Source organism: Oncorhynchus nerka, linkage group LG26 (genome assembly GCF_034236695.1).
Source record: "Oncorhynchus nerka isolate Pitt River linkage group LG26, Oner_Uvic_2.0, whole genome shotgun sequence".
Taxonomy (NCBI): Eukaryota; Metazoa; Chordata; class Actinopteri; order Salmoniformes; family Salmonidae; genus Oncorhynchus; species Oncorhynchus nerka.
This window is the reverse complement of record NC_088421.1, coordinates 3,812,868-3,830,924: the sequence shown is the minus strand read 5'-3', so window position 1 is coordinate 3,830,924 and position 18,057 is coordinate 3,812,868. Positions and strand designations below refer to the sequence as shown.

Below are 18,057 nucleotides of genomic sequence, written 5' to 3'. Positions count from 1 at the left end.
TGTTGGGGCTAGCCCTGAATACTGCCCCTTCTGGAGGAATTCGGCACCCATATAAACCATGATAAATTTTTGTCAAAAGTTGCTAATATATGCATATAAAAATTATTATCGAATAGGAAACACTCTAAAGCTTATAAAACCGTTTAAATTTTGTCTCTATGTAAAGCAGAAGTCTCAGGGCATGCATTCTCCCAAAGTCTCTCTTGTAATGAAAAAAGTTGCCACCACTTCAACGTCATCGTATACACACTTCCCAAGCAGTTATAACCATGGAAACCGTTTCTACGTCTTCAGCGTGAAGCCTGCTTTCGATGAGGCGTGTAACTGTGAGAATCGCACGCTCACGAGACGTTCAGCGTGCCCAAACGTCCCGGTGACGCAAAAAAAAAGTTTCACCAATGGGAGCTGGGAAATTTCTCTCTCTTTCCCTCAGGATGGACTGAACAACGTGTGTTTCTCTGTTCGCCCTCACGATTGCTGTAGACCTTTATAACATGTTAAGGCTTAATTATAAACATAGTTTGACAAGTTTACTTCGACGTTTTGGTGCGCATCCACTTGAAATTTGCATACATTTCGACCGAAAAGTGTCTAGTTTGAGAACGGAAAGACACAGACTTGAAAACTGAACGCTAACTTGGTGAGTATTAACCCTTCCAGGTCTTCTGAAGGAAGAACAGCCATGGTAAGGGAATATTTATGTCTTCATTTTGGGTTTCTGTCGACTCCAAGATAGAGGAGTCAGTATGCTAAATGGGAGCGCCGACTCTCTATTATAGCCTAGTGAACGCCAAATGTAACGTTAAAAATAATTGTAACATAGCGATTGCATTTAGAAGAAGTTTATCTTGCCATACATATGTAAAACATGCATATTTAGTCAAAGTTTATGATGTGTATTCCTTGTTAGCTGACGTTATCTGCCGGAGCTATTTTATTTCTCCTGACATTGCAGTAGCATTTTTTGAACGATGCATAATTGTAAACAGAGATTTATGGATATATATTGCATATTATTGAAAAAAATGAATGTACTGTGTAACATGTTATATTACTGTCATCTGATGAAGATTTCAAAAGGTTAGTGAAATGATTTTTCTTTTAATCCTGCGTTTGTTGATTGCATATATTTTCCTACTTGGCTAAGCTAATGAGGTATGTATGCAGTGGTGGTTGGATATAAATATGTGCTATGTTTTCGCCGTAAAACATTTTAGAAATCTGACTTGCTGGGTAGATAAATAACTTCTTTATCTTTAATTTGAGCCATTTTTCAAGCGATTCTGTGGAGGTTAAATATTTTTAGGATTATTTCTTGCGTTCCCTGCGCCACATTACAGCTCAGGGGGGATGGGGGGTGATCCCAAAGGGGATCATGTATCCCCATCACGTTAAGACCCTCAGCCACTAGTAGGTCTACAATTGTCAGTATTTATCACTGGTATGAAGATCCTCAGTAAGACAGAGCAAAGAACCTGAATAGACTGACACATCATTACTACAGGTCAACACAGAAATAATCAAAAACATTTGTGATCTTTTTAATTGTTTTACAAGATGCCTTTCCTCCAAAATACAATAGTGTTGTCAACAGAAACACCTCAATGTTACAGCTTTGTTGCACTGCACCAGTTTAACACTCCCCTCCCTATAAATGTAAAGCCAGTAGGATCTATCAGAGAAGCCAGGAGTCCTGGTCTGAGGCTGGAGAACGTAGCCTGGGGATGGAAGTGGTTTAGCTCTGGCCTCCCAGGGTGTGCTTGTCAAACAGGTACTCTGCCATCTTGTTTTTGACAGCATCCATCTTGGTGAGGTTGGTGATGTGGTCTCCCAGCTTCTTAATGGCCTCCACCTGCTCATTCAGGTAATGGGTCTCCAGGAAGTCACACAGCTAAAGAGGGAAAACACAGGTCAGACAAGAGAATGATTACAGACCATTGTAGATACAGTAACACACAAGAGCCTGGTGGTAATGGAATACGTGCAGATATAACTAGGCAAGTCAGTTAAAACCAATTATTTACAAGAACATCCTAACATGGAACAGTGGGTTAACTACCTTGTTAAGGGGCAGAACAGATTTTTAGCTTGTCAGCTAGAGGATTCGATCCAGCAACCTTTTGGTTACTGGACCAACGCTCTAACCGCTAGGCAACCTGCCGCCCCTTATGCATTACATTTACATTTACATTTAAGTCATTTAGCAGACGCTCTTATCCAGAGCGACTTACAAATTGGTGCGTTCACCTTAAGACATCCAGTGGAACAGCCACTTTACAATAGTGCATCTAAATCTTTCAAGGGGGGGGAGAAGGATTACTTTATCCTATCCTAGGTATTCCTGAAAGAGGTGGGGTTTCAGGTGTCTCCGGAAGGTGGTGATTGACTCCGCTGTCCTGGCGTCGTGAGGGAGTTTGTTCCACCATTGGGGGCCAGAGCAGCGAACAGTTTTGACTGGGCTGCGCGGGAACTGTACTTCCTCAGTGGTAGGGAGGCGAGCAGGCCAGAGGTGGATGAACGCAGTGCCCTTGTTTGGGTGTAGGGCCTGATCAGAGCCTGGAGGTACTGAGGTGCCGTTCCCCTCACAGCTCCGTTGGCAAGCACCATGGTCTTGTAGCGGATGCGAGCTTCAACTGGAAGCCAGTGGAGAGAGCGAAGGAGCGAGGGTGACGTGAGAGAACTTGGGAAGGTTGAACACCAGACGGCTGCGGCGTTCCTGGATGAGTTGTAGGGTTTAATGGCACAGGCAGGGAGCCCAGCCAACAGCGAGTTGCAGTAATCCAGACGGAGATGACAAGTGCCTGGATTAGGACCTGCGCCGCTTCCTGTGTGAGGCAGGGGCGTACTCTGGGATGTTGTAGAGCATGAACCTACAAGAACGGGCCACCGCCTTGATGTTAGTTGAGAACGACAGGGTGTTGTCCAGAAGGATCACGCCAAGGTTCTAGCGCTCTGGGAGGAGGACACAATGGAGTTGTCAACCGTGGCGATATCATGGAACGGGCAGTCCTTCCCGGGAGGAAGAGCAGCTCCGTCTTGCCGAGGTTCAGCTTGAGGTGGTGATCCGTCATCCACACTGATATGTCTGCCAGACATGCAGAGATGCGGTCGCCACCTGGTCATCCAGAAGGGGGAAAAATTAGCTGCATTGTGTGCATAGTATGCATCTGGACTATCGTGTAGTTGCAAAGCAGCAGGTCACACAATCCTGTGTCATTAGTTATCATCTCCTGGGACAGTACCTGTATTCTATGTGATACATACATGTGATGTGCAGTTCCACCATAACTTACATGGGGGTCAACCTTGTCAGAGGCAATCTTGTGCAGGTCCAGCAGGGCCTGGTTCACATTCTTCTCCAGCTGCAGAGCACACTGCATGGCCTCCAGCCCCATGCCCACTCATCACGTTCTGGCTTCTACACAGGACAGAGTGAACACAGACGTGTTCAGGACTACCAGCAGATATTAAGGTAAGGATAATGTGAACAGAATTACACCCCTCACTCAGTTCAGTGGTTAGAGGCAGATATGTTTAGGACTATTCCAGGTTCTCTAGATCAATTTAACACTGAGACACTTTCCTCCATGGAGTAAAACATTTTCTATCAGTCTACAATCTAAAAATGTGTTTCCTATGCTCAAGGGCTCACCTTGATGTCCTGGAGTAAAATGCGTCCACCTCTCTTGTTCTGAAGGAGAGTAGCTTGTCCGCGTGCTCTCAGCTCCTCAGGCAGAGCCACATCGTCACGGAGAAATAGAAAGCCTGGGTGGATAAACACAAAACAATGTAGTTAGAAGAAAAAAAAAATGCCAAACATGACTCGGCATTCTGTTCATGTTGTGGCAACTAAGTTTCTTGATGATATAGGCATGAATAAGTCTAGTCTGTAGTCTGTCATGGAGTTGTTACGCGCTCTGTCCAAGGTAGGATAGATTCGGCTTCATTTGGATGTTATACCTACCTGGAGGCAATTAATAGCCAAGCCAAGTATAACTCAAATATGTACTTAACGGAGTTGAGGTTATTGGAATTTAGGCGCAGGCATAATAATAAACAGGTAGATCAACTAACGGTCATCTTGGTAGACTCCTTACCATTGAAGTGTAGGTGTAGGAGGCAAACATCTCCAAATTGATCATCCGGTTGATGGCAGCCATGTCGTGGTGATAGTTTACTGGCGGATCTGAGACTCCATTTGGCAGATTATCTTTAATATCTAAATGAACCGTACAAAAAGAAAAAATAGGGTTTATTCGAGTTTCTTGCTATTATAGTTCAACTAAGTGTTATGTTATCAGTCCGGAATATTTCTATAATGTGGGACGAAGGCAGAGGAGTTCCGTTCAATCACTGTTAACCAAGAACTTCTTCATGCGTCTTTCTCAGACTTGTGAACTGGAAGGAGTCTTGTTCGCTCTATTTATTGTTCCAAACCGAATGCATCAGTGAAATCCACCCTCACAAAGCGTAGCCAATCACCTTTAGAATTTCAACAGGAACTATGCGGATCATTTGATGACGATCCCATTCCTCAGGGAGTGAATGTAACATTGTGTGTTCTCATGAATTCTTGCTAATCACATCGTTGGAGAGACTATTAATGTTAATCTGAGAGACTCTGATATTACGTTTTATTTTGATCCAAATGATATGGACCCTGATTTAACTTTCATTGTTCATTTGTTTATCTTTCATGGAAGATTCTTTATCCTTAAAATGGAGTGGGCAAAGAACAAGCCCCTCTTCACATTATTTAAGATATAATTTAAATATTATTTTGAAAAGATCCAGTAAATGTAAAAACAAAAAGCAATATAAGAGACTCATATCTCCCTCACTATCTTTAAACACCAACTGTCAGAGCAGGTCACAGATCATTGAACCTGTACATAGCCCATTTGTAAGTAGCCCATCCAACTACCTCATCCCCATATTGTTACTTATTTTTTTGCTCCTTTGCCCCAGTATCTCTACTTCTTCTTCTTCTGCACATCTATCACCCAGTGTTTTATTGCTAAATTGTAATCACTTCTCGCCACTATGGCCAATGTATTGCCCTACCTCCTAATCTTACCTCATTTTGCACACACTGTATATATATATATATATATATATATATATATATATATATATATTATATTGCGTTATTGACTGCACGTTTGTTTATTCCATGTGTAACTCTGTGTTATTGTTTGTGTCGCACTGCTTTGCTTTATCTTGGCCAGGTCACAATTGTAAATGAGAACTTGTTCTCAACTGGCCCACCTGGTTAAATAAAGGTGAAGTAAAAACATTAAATAAAAAGTGTTTAACTAATTGAAAAGGAATCTTGATATGTAATGCCCCTGTCTGTTAGGTTTATGTACTCTTCTTTGTATATTTTTTTGTATCGTTGTGCTCATAATAATTAATAAATAAATAAATATATATATATATATATATATATATATATATATATATATATATATATATATAAAATGACTATCCCACTCATACACTGAAGCAAAGATAATGTATTATATTGACAAGAGAGCCGAGTGACCACAATGGAAATGCATGTGCTCAATGATTGAAGACAGGAACAGGTGGGGACCATTCTAGCTAATGAGAGGGCAGGTACGAGTGTGAGCAACACTAAAAGTTTCCGAAATGCCACGTGCATCCACATATATCAGTACATTTGTAAAAGCTTAAAAATTACGAAACTTCTATTCAATCAAAATCCTCAAGTAATTAGAAAATAAAGCGGGATTATCTCAGGCGGAAAGATTTTGGGCAAAGTAAAAGATCTCGCCTTGACGGCTTCATCTCGGTCTGTTATTTTTTTATTTAAAAAAAACCTTTGTTTATTAAAAAGTCAAATTCTTCAACAAAGTTCTGAGTAAAGGGTCTGAATACTTATGTAAATGTGACATTTACAGATTTTTTTTCATAATAGAGATTTTAAAAAATGTCTGAAAGCCTGTTTTTGCTGTGTCATTATGGGGTATTGTCTGTAGACTGATGAGGGGGAAAAATATATAAATCAGTTTTAGAACAAGGCTTTAACGTCACAAAATGTGGAAAAAGTGAATGGGTCTGAATACTTTCTGAATGCACTGTATATGACCATTAAGGCCAGATCGTTCTTCGAGATGTTCAGACGTTCATAGGTGACCAGCAGGGTCAAATAATAATCACAGTGGTTATAGAGGATGCAACAGGTCAGTACTTCAGGAGTAAATGTCAGTTGGCTTTTCATAGCTGAGCATTCAAAGGTTGAGAGGTCGATGGAGACAGAGGAGAAATGAAACGACAGGTCCCGGGATAAGGTAGCATGTCTGGTGAACAGGTCAGGGTTCCATAGCTGCAGGCAGAACAACAGCAGGTGGACTGGGGAGTCTTCAGGCCAGGTAGTTCTGATGCATGGTCGTAGGGCTTAGGCACAATGGGGGGGTGAAGGTGGTTGGGCTTCCAGGTGAAGCTGGTTGAGAGAATGCCAAGAGTGTGCAAAGTTGTCATCAAGGCAAAGCATGGCTACTTTGAAGAATCTCAAATCTCAAATATATTTTGATTTGTTTAACACTTTTTGGTTACTACATGTGATATTGAAAATGATTTGAAGACAAGTCTGTTAATTCATAAATATTTTGCAAAATAAAGCCATGTTTCAATGCATGTCAGCGAACCGAAGCGAGACAACTAGCTTCACTGACTCTTTCTATGTGTTAATAGTAGAGGTGTCATAATACCTATAAAACCTAGCCGTCAAACAGGGTGATGGTTCCGATCATTTTTCCACCAATCATCTTTCCCATAGAGGATTTTAGAAACACTTCAAATAAGGGCTGTGTTTCGTATAGGCTTATCTTGGCGTGAGGTTTTGATAAACATGTAAATCTCTCTCGGACAAGGTGACTTTTATCAATAGACTCACTGAATAAATGTGTTTGGCACAGGATAAAGATGAAACGATCTCATGCTGCTACCCAAAGCCAAGGGATACTGAAGTTCTTGAACAGGTTTGTTAGCCAGTTTGTTAGTCCAGTAATGTTTGTTGGCATATTATTTTATTTTCAATTCTGGTGGTTATTTATAAATGTTTGTGGTGCAAATTTCACTGTCTTTAAAATAAAACCTAAAAAACACATTTGTTCACCCATAACACATGGATGGCTAATGCAGAAAGAATGAATTGATGGATTCTAGCTACACAACCTGAACTTTCACATACACAGAGACAGGCAGATCTCATGGCATCAGTCTTTTTTCCACTAGTTTGTGCATAGTGACACCTACTGACATGAACTGGTAAAGCAAGTTTGGTTAGAATAGGAGTGGAATAAAAATGAATGATATTCAATCAAATCTGCCTCATGAAAGGGATATTATTTTCAATGAAAATGTTGAAAGAAGGATTTAATGAATGTATATATGGATTTACAGGCAATCAGTTCTATAGTGAGCCCCACTGGAACAAACCTCTGGTGGACCAGATGGAGACCAGGACAACAATAGGTTCGGCTTTCATGACTTGAGCATTCAAAAGTTATTACAAGGTCTACTGTCTTAATTGTAACTCTGCCTTACATAAATCTTCTAGAAAGAATCATTTTAGAAGAGCACTGTAATCAGATGAAAAATAATAGGTTTTATGTCATAAAATTTAAACCTGTCTGTCCATTGCTTAACATTGTGCATAGAGGGAAATATATACTTAAAGACATTGTTTCTTTTCTTTGCATAACACTCATCCCTGCTATAGTAGTTCATTAAACTACAGAGTATGTTCTCATTGAAGTTGTTGTCTCTGTCTGTTTTGGTATCAGATTTAGAATGAGTAAAGAAAGGTTTGTGGTAGTTTGAAAGAGTTTGATCCACCTTTAGGTCAGGAGTGTTTCCAATCCACATAACCTGACAAGAAAACCCCAGTCCTGTAGTGATAGCACAGATGAAAAGGGAAGCTATCTAAAACAATAATATTTTGTCATGGCCTCGAAGAGGACCCTGGACCCATACCTGACCAGGTCATGAGATCAGGAAACACTCTAGGCCCCAGAAAAGACACATACACATTTTGCCACACCACCTTGGAACCTGCGGTGTCACCTCTGGCTAATGAGGTGCAGTTCAAGAACAAATCATTATTTTTGAACAACTTTTTACTGACTCAAGGCTTCTGAACTCATGATTTTTTTTTCTGAGTGACTCATTTAAGATATTAGTTTGACCTGCTGGCCGCAATGAATTATCCAGCACAAATAATATGCGATCCTTTGGTGATGCGCTCCGACCAACAACTGTCTGTCATATGGGCATAGGCAAATAGATCATTCTGCAGGCAGCATAGAGAAGAAAACTATATTGAATGCAATTAATTGATTATTGAATGTTATGATGGTCACAGCTTTGTAGAACCAAAACATAAACAGCCTCTGCTGAACAAACTCGAGAACGAATCGTTTGGTGCTGCAGTTCAAACAATATTGTGCTGATCACCTTCACGGTAGTAAAGCAACGATTCTGCCAAGAGTTGTTCACAATCTAGTCCAGTTGAAGCCAAACAAGACCTTGTTTCAAATACTGTATACCAAGAAATAATGGTATTTGTACGCCTAGCAATCAACAAATGTACATGGTTTAAAGCATGCTTTTACAGTCTCAGTCAAAACTGACAGCTTAGGGTCGCAAAGGTAGTGATTCCTATGTTGAAGATGTAAAGAATATTTGCTGTTCTGTGGTGTGTAATGAGGAGCAACCAGATGCTGCACTTGACGCATTTATGAAATGACTTATTCCAGTTATTAATAAGCATGCAGCCATTAAGAATATGACTGCAAAAAAAAATGGTTAAATCCCCATGGATTGATGAGGAGGAAAATGGTATGGTTGAGAAGGATGAGGCAAAGGGAATGGCAAATAAGCCTGGCTGCACAGCTGACTGGCAAACATACTGTACAATAATTTCAAAATCATGTGACTAAAGTGAACAAAAAGGAGAAGGAGAAAATGTACTATGAAACAAAGATAAATTATATGAAAAATGATAGCAAAAAGCTTTGAAGTACCTTAAATGAAATGTTGGACAAAAAAAAAGACAAACTCAGGCTCCATCATTCATTGAATCAGATGGCTCATTCACCACAAAACCCACTGATATTGCCAATTACATTAATGCTTTTTTTCATTGGCAAGATTGGAAAAACTTGGGTATGACATGCCAACAACTAATTCTGAACTTACACATCCGTGCATAACTGACCGAATTATAAAAGACAAGCATTGTTATTTTGAATTCCATAAAGTGAGTGTGGAAGAGGTGAAAAATGGTCTGTCATCAATGACAAGCCACCTGGGTCTGACAACTTGGATGGAAAATGACTGAGGCTGACAGCGGATCGGACGATATTGCAACTCCCTTTGCCCTCTCTTCAACCTAAGCCTACAGGAAAGCGTGCACCCTCAGCCCTGAAGGGAAGCAAAAGTCATTCCATTACCCAAGAATAGCAAAGCACCCTTTATTGGCTCAAATAGCTGACCAATCAGGCTGTTACCAACCGTCAGTAAACTTTGAAAAAAATGGTGATTGACCAGATACAATGCTATTTCAGTCAATTAATTTAACAACATATTTTCAGTACGCTTACAGGGAAGGGCACTTCAAACATGTACGCACTTACACAAATTACTGATGATTGGCTGAGAGAAATTGATAATTAAAAGATTGTGGAGATGTTTTGTTAGGGTTCCCGAGTGGCGCAGCAGTCTAAGGCACTGCATCTCAGTACAATAGGTGTCACTACAGTCCCTGATTCAAGTCCAGGCTGTATTACATCCAACCATGATTGGGAGTCCAGGCCGGCGCACACCATTGGCACATCGTCGTCGGGTAGTCCGTCATTGTCAATAAGAATTTGTTCTTAACTGACTTGCCTAGTTAAATAAAGATTAAAAATACAGAAACATAAAATAAAAACACTTCAGCTTTTCACAATATTGATCATAATCTGCTGCTGGAAAAAGTGTATGTGTTATGGCTTTACGTCCCCTGCTATATTGTGGATCTGGATCTGGTCTAACAGAACACAGAGGGTGTTCTTTTAATGGAAGCCTCCAACATAATCTAGGTAGAGTCAGGCATTCCCAGAGCAGCTGTCTAGGTCCCTTACTTTTTCAATCTTACTAATGACTTGCCACTGGCATTGAGTGAAGCCTGTGTGTTCATGTATGTTGATGAACTAAAACACTAAACCAGGGGTGTCAAAGTCAAATGGACGGAGGGCCAAATAAAAAAATCAGCTACAAGACGAGGGCCGGACTGTTCCGAATGTTCATTGAAATTTTTTAAATGACGATATAGTCTAGTGCGTGAACCTAATTGAACCTACTGAAAACCTAACAAATATATTACAATATGATCAGATAAATAAAGCAATATTTTCTCATGGCTCTGTCAGTAATCTTTAATTTTCAACAGACACAAAGACAAATTTCCTTTATATAAATATCCCCATAACATGAACATTAAATGAAAGAAACCGGTATTCAAGGCACCATCAGTAGACTAGATATATTTTCTATTTTAGCAAAAAGTGGGCCAAATTTACTTCAAAGAAAACAATAATAGCAATTTTCTATCATCCACTAACTGAAATATTTTTAAAATATAATTGGATTGAAATACAAAAATAAAGTGCAAAAATCTATTAATCAAAAACAACACTTTGTTTAAGGAGAAGTAACATGCAGTGAAAACAAATATTAAATTTTAACTTTTAAACTTGAACTGAGTAAAAACTCTAAATATGTGATTGCACAGTAATGTTCACTTGTTTGAGGTTGAGGGTGATACTTGGTGGTGTCCCATCTTTTCCACAAGTTCATCAATGTTCGGGTAAGGCTCTGAGCTGAAGAAATCCTCAGAATTGAGTGGAGGTGTTCAGCAGTAAGTCGACTTCTGTGTGATGTTTTGTTCAGGTTCATCAAAGAAAACAGTTGTTCACACAGGTATGTGCTGCCAAACATAGACAACGTTTGAGCAGCCTGGATGCGCAGCTGGGGCATTGTGCCGGGGAGGAAACGGGCGAACTCCGCAGCACCCACTGCCGCATATTTTGCCCTCAGTGCATCATTGCATTGGAGGTCAATCAACTCCATTTGGAGGTTTGGTGGTGAGCTTTCCACGTCAACAGCAAATGGGTTACCGAGCAGTTCCAACCTGCTTTTTTGTGCTTCAAAGTCAGCAAATCGGGCGCCGAAAGTCAGCGGCAAGCATACCTATTTTATCAGCCAACTGTGTGCTCGGGAACGCACTGGTAGAGAGCTTCTCTTCATGGTCTGGCAGCTGGGAAAGTGGCTCAAATTTTCTTTCCGCATCTGCGTCTCCCACAGAGTCAGTTTGGTTTTAAATGCCTTCACTGTACTGTACATATCAGAGATGACACGATCCCGACTCCTGCAGCTGCAAGTTTATTGCATTCAGATGACTCGTAATGTCACACAGAAAAGCCATTTCACACAGAAACATTTCGTCTCGGAGTTGTGTTGTGTCTTTCCCTTTGCTGTCCAAGAACAGACAAATCTCCTCACGAAGCTCGAAACATCTTTGAAGCACCTTTCCCTGGCTTAGCCATCGCACCTCTGTGTGATAAGGCAAATCACCATGTCTGCTAACTCCGTCAGAAATGCCTTGAACTGGCGGTGATTCAAACCTTTGGCTCTGATAAAGTTAACTGTGCGCGTGATGATGCTCATTACATGCTCCATTTTCAAGGGGCTTACCGCACAACGCTTCCTGGTGTATGATACAAATGATAAGCTGTCAGCTCACCTGTCGCGTTTTCCTCTTGCATCTTTTCCCGTATCTTCGCCACCAGTCCGCTCCTGTGTCCACACATCGCAGGTGCTCCGTCGGTTGTCAAACCCACGAGTTTTCCCAAGGCAGCTCCATCTCATTTACACATCTTGACACCTCTTCATACAAATCATGCCCGTAGTTGTGCCATGCATAGGACGTAAAGCCAAAACTCCTCTGTCACGCTTAGGTTGGAGTCCACTCCGCGGATGAAATTGACAACTGGGCAATGTCAGAAATGTCGGTGCTCTCATCCACAGCCAAGGAATATGCAATAAAATCTTTTTCCCTTTTTTCACAAGCTGCTCTTTAGATTGATGGACAACTGGTCTACTCTCTCGGCAATGGTGTTTCTGCTCAGACTCACATTTAAAAGAGTTGCCTTTTTTCTGGGCAAACTTCGTCACAAACTTTAATCATGCAGTTTTTGATGAAATCCCCCTCCGTAAATGGCCGGGCTGATTTAGCGATCTCTTCTGCCAAAATAAAACTGGCCTTGACAGCAGCCTGGCTCTTAATGATTTGGCTTTTTGAACAGAGCCTGTCGAGATTTGAGGCCTCGTTTTAATTCCTCTGCCTTTGTAGCCTTTGTTCCATGTCCATATTCTTGTTTTTGTCCCGCGTGTTTCGTTTCATAATGTCGTCTCCAGATTATACTCTTTCAGTACCGCCACACTTTCTCCACACAGAAGACACACAGGTTTTCCAGCTACCTTCGTGAACATATACTCCGACTCCCACCTTGTTTGAAACCCCGGTTCTCAGTATCCACCTTCCGTTTTGCCATTTTTGATGGGTATCTGAAAGTTAATTTTACTGTGATGCTGGCGACTGCTGTGCCAATAAATATTGAAATGAAGCAGCCTACTAACCGTGCGTCACCTTGCATTGTGGGAAATGTAGTATTGGAAGTGTAAAAGATCTGCGGGCTGCCGGCTTGCTGCGGGCCGGTTCTAATAATAAATCAAGATCATCCCAGGGGCCGTAAAACCTTCTTGCCGGGCCGGATGTGGCCCGCGGGCCTTGACTCTGACATATGTGCACTAAACCCTAAACCTCAACTAAATCTTGTAATGAATAATGTGGAAATGTAACAAGTTGAGACTAAACTTTGTCATGGTCAAAACATATTGATACAACGGTAGCTAAGATGGGGATAGGTCTGTCCATAATAAAGCACTGCTCTGCCTTAACACTATCAAGGTAGGTTCTACAGGCCCTGTTTTTCGCACCTGGACTACTGTCCAGTCGTGTGGTCAGGTGCCACAAAAAAGGACTTAGGAAAATTACAATTGGCCCAGAAATGTACACAGAGAGCTAACAATATTATGCATGTCAATCTCTCATGGCTCAAAGTAGAGAGATTTACTTCATCACTACTTGTATTTGTGAGAAGTATTGACATGTTGAATGCACCGAGCTGTCAATTTAAACTACTAGCACACAACTCAGACACCAATGCATACCCCACAAGACATGCCACCAGGTCTCTTCACAGTCCCCACATCCAGAACAGACTATGGGAGGTGCACAGTCCCACATAGAGCCATGACATGTCTACTATTCCACATCAAGTAGCTCATGCAAGCAGTAAAATAAGACTTTAAAAACAGATAAAAATACAACTTATGGGACAGCAGGGACTGAGAAGAGACACATCGGCACAGACACTATAACATATGCAATATAGACACAATGGATTTTGTGTGGTAGAGGCCTGAAATCTGTTTTGTAATGTATCGAACTGCCTTTATTTTGCTGGACCCAATTTAGAGTAAATGCTGCCTTGAAAACAGCTAAATGGGATCCATAACTAATACCAATATTGGTCAATTAAGGAATATGCTATTTAATCAGATGCCATCTAGTGGCCTTTTTTGGGAGTGTCAGATTATCAAAATCTCTGGCCCTCTTTGTGGCCTTGGCACAGGTAAAATACGCTTTCAAATAGAATGACAAAGGCAAAACATTACCTCTAAATATGAACCAACTAGTTAACACTATCACCATATTTTATTAAATGTACTCAATTATTTTACCATGTCAATAAATTTTGTTGTAAAAGAATAAAGTTGAAAAGAGAAATTGCAAAAAATGCCATTGCTGATTTGACAGTTCTCATTAAGACCATTTTCCCCTTTTAACCAAGATGGTCTACCCACTAGAAACTCCTTTACTATATCTTGAAGCAATATTTCTCAGTGTAAAGTATTAAAGTTACACTTGCCTGTTAATTACCAAAAGGTTAGACAGCAGTAATTTTGGTAACTTAACAGTAGCGTGTAACCATGTGACAGCTCAAATAAGCCCCTTAATGAACGAGATGCTTGTAGATTCACTCCTTTGAGTAGTCAGTTCATAATTTGCTGTAGGGGAACTATGTGCATTACCAACTGAAATTAACAAAATGAGTGAAGATGGAGTGTGTCAGTAAGAGCCCAACTTCCCATTATTAGAGAAATGTGCCATAACAGCTGGCTAGCGGATTTTGATTGACGCAAGGGTTTGATTAACCTGTGGGCCATTTCTATAAACTTGGGATATGCAGAGGAAGGTCTACATCAATTGTAGGTAACCATTTCACTCCTATGGACCTAGAGTTGACAGTTGGGTCCTTCATTGACATGGCACTACTACAAGATGCGGTAAAGGACACCCTCTGGTCAGACGTAACATCCGTTATTAAACTTCTATTGTTATGACCCTCAGCCACTAGTAGGTCTACAATTGTCCGTATTTATCACTGGTATGAAGATGCTCAGTAAGACAGAGCAAAGAACCTGAATAGACTGAATCATTACTACAGGTCAACACTTAGAAATAAGCAACAAAAACATTTGTGATCTTTTTTATTGTTTTACAAGATGCCTTGCCTCCAAAATACAGTAGTGTTGTCAACAGAAACACCTCAATGTTATAGCTGTGTTGCACTGCACCAGTTTAACACTCCCCTCCCTATAAATGTAAAGCAAGTAGGATCTATCAAAGAACCAGGAGTCCTGGTCTGAGGCTGAGAACATAGCCTGGGGATGGAAGTGGTTTAGCTCTGGCCTCCCAGGGTGTGCTTGTCAAACAGGTACTCTGCCATCTTGTTTTTGACAGCATCCATCTTGGTGAGGTTGGTGATGTGGTCTCCAGCTTCTTAATGGCCTCCACCTGCTCATTCAGGTAATGGGTCTCCAGAAAGTCACACAGCTAAAGAGGGAAAACACAGGTCAGACAAGAGAATGACTACAGACCATTGCAGATACAGTAACACACAAGATAATGAGGTTTGCAGATATAACTAAGCAAGTCAGTTAAAACAAATTTACAAGAACATCCTAACGTGGAACAGTGGGTTAACTGCCTTGTTCAGGGGCAGAACAGAATTTTAGCTCGTCAGCTAGATGATTCAATCCAGCAACCTTTGGTTACATAGCAACGCTCTAACCGCGAGGCAACCTGCCGCCCCTTATGCATTAGTATGCATCTGGACTATCGTGTACTTGAAAAGCAGGAGGTCACACAGGTCTCCTGGGACAGTACCTGTATTTTATGTGATACATACATGTGGTTTAACCATAACTTACATGGGGTCAACCTTGTCAGAGGCAATCTTGTGCAGGTCCAGCAGGGCCTGGTTCACATTCTTCTCCAGCTGCAGAGCACACTGCATTGCCTCCAGCCCATTGCCCCACTCATCACGTTCTGGCTTCTACACAGGACAGAGTGAACACAGAAGTGTTGGACTAGACTACTAGCAGACATTGAGGTTAGGATAAAGTGAACAGAGTTACATCCCTCACAGTTTCAGTTCAGTGGTTAGAGGCAGTATGTTCAGGACTACAGGATCTCAGATCAACTTAACGCTGGAGACACTTTCCTCCATGGAGTAAAAACATTTATCTACGATCTAAAATGTGTTTCCTATGCTCAAAGTTTCACCTTGATGTCCTGGAGTAAAATGCGTCCACCTCTTTGTTCTGGAAGGAGAGTAGCTTGTCGGCGTGCTCCTGCCCTCGTCGCTGTTCTCCTTGAAGAAATGCGCGAAACCAGGCAGAGCCACATCGTCACGGGAGAAATAGAAAGCCTGGGTGGATAAAACATAAAACTGTGGTTAGAAAAAAAAAAGAACATGCCAAACATGACTGGGCATTGTGTTCGTTGTGGCAACTAAACTTTTTATTATATAGGCATGAATAAATCTAGTCTGTAGTCTATTTGGTAACCTGCCAATTAACCTGTCAAGGAGTTGTTACGCGCTCTGGTCCAAAACAGGATAGATTCTCGGCTTCATTTGAAATACCTACAAATATGCCAAGCCAAGTATAACTCAAATGTGTACTTAACGGAGTTAATTATCTAGAAAAGTCATAATAAAAAGTGGAATTTAGGCCAGGAAATAATAAACAGGTAAAACAAAACGGTCATCTTGGTAGACACCTTACCATTGAAGTGTAGGTGTAGGAGGCAAACATCTCCAAATTGATCATTCGGTTGATGGCAGCTTCTGCAATCGTGGTGATAGTTCTGGCGATCTGGAGACTCCATTTTGGCAGATTTTCTTTAATATCCAAATGAACGGTACAAAAATAGAGTTTATTCGACTATTTTGCTATTACAGTTCAAGTAAGTACTATGTCAACAACCAGGAATGTTCTATGATGCGGACGAAGGCAGATGAGTTCCGTTCAATCACTGTTGAAGCAAGAACTTCTTCATGCGTCTTCGCAGACTTGTGAACTGGAAAGGAGCCTTGTTCGCTCTATTTATTGTTCCAAACGGAATGCGTCAGTGGAATCCACCACAAGAGCGTAGCCAATCAACTTTAGAATTTCAACAGGAACTAGGCGTGTCATTTAAAGACGAGCCCACTCATACACATCCCCTAAAGCAAAGATTACTTTTTATATTGACAAGAGAGCTGAGTGACCACTCTAACAATGGAAATACATGTGCTCAACGAATGAAGACAGGCAAGATCAGGTGGGACCATTCTAGCCACAGAGGGCAGGTATTCGTATGAACAACACGCACAACTAAACATATTCTTTTCAAAGTTTCCGGAATGCCACATGCATCCACATCTAAAGCAGTAGTATCAGCCAAAAGCAATGCTACAGTGCAGGTCTAACAACAGCGGTTATTGTTGAAAAATGTTTGTGTTTGTTATATCCTTAGAATACAATTGGAAGACTTGGAAATCCATTCTAATGTTAGGCTAATTGAGAAATAGTCTGTGTCTATATTTGATTTAGGATATATAAGGAATTGAACTTGAGACACAGGTCTGTAAACTTCTGTTTCATTCTCTAAGAGCACATGTTTCAATAACACATGAAGTTTAATTATTGACCTTTTCCAGAATGCAGTCAAAAGAAAACTTAGGGTTTAATACATTTAAAAAAAAACATAAATTCAATTTTCAGTATGAGGTATGGGAATACAGTAATGACAGAGAAAGAAAAGACTGGCTTTTGTAGAAATGGTATTTGATGATACACCTTTCGGTTTCAAATGACATATTGTTGTTGTCAAATGGTATATCAAAGTTGATTACAATAGCCTAGAAATAACTACACAAAATCAGTAGCTACATACATCTAACCATACTACTTGTGATGTAAGTGTATATAGTATATAGTGTATATAGTATGTATATAAGTGTATATAGTATATAGTATGTTTACTGGTCATAGTATGGATATAGTTAGTATGCCAGATTAGCTAAAATACGAAGTTTTCAAGCAGTGGACATTATTTCCGTGCTTTCAGGGCCCATAATGCAATTCTTCAGACAACAGGCGTGGCCTCATAACATTTTAAGAAAATGGCAGAAAATATGGTGTCCGAAGTGAGACGAGAGCGGATACAATTTCAGTGCTATAACTAATTATGACAAATAAGTTAAGTTTCTTTGCTACGCTATCCTTACGAAACGCGTAGCATATCATTGCAGCAGTATGTACCATTATGTTAGCTAGCTACCAAACACAAATTTAGTTGGCTATTAATACATCAGGCTTAGCTAAGCGGTATAGTCATTGTGCGTTCTCAATGAACATTGTTAATTCACTCTGGCTATCTACTCCGATTTCAGAGCACTCTCATCTGAGTGTGCCAAAGAACAGATTAATTGATTAATTTTACAACCGTAACACCCGTTGAATATAACCGGTATCAGTAAACGTCTGCAAAAAAGCATAATTAAATTGTTGCCAGAAACACAGTTACAGTCA

The 18,057-nt window shown here is 40.6% G+C and overlaps 1 pseudogene; it reads right to left on the bottom strand.

Annotated features, from left to right (window-relative positions):
- Window positions 1-14,837: 14,837 nt before the first annotated feature.
- On the bottom strand, window positions 14,838-16,369 carry LOC135564629 (ferritin, middle subunit-like; annotated as a pseudogene).
- Between the last annotated feature and the right edge of the window lie 1,688 nt (window positions 16,370-18,057).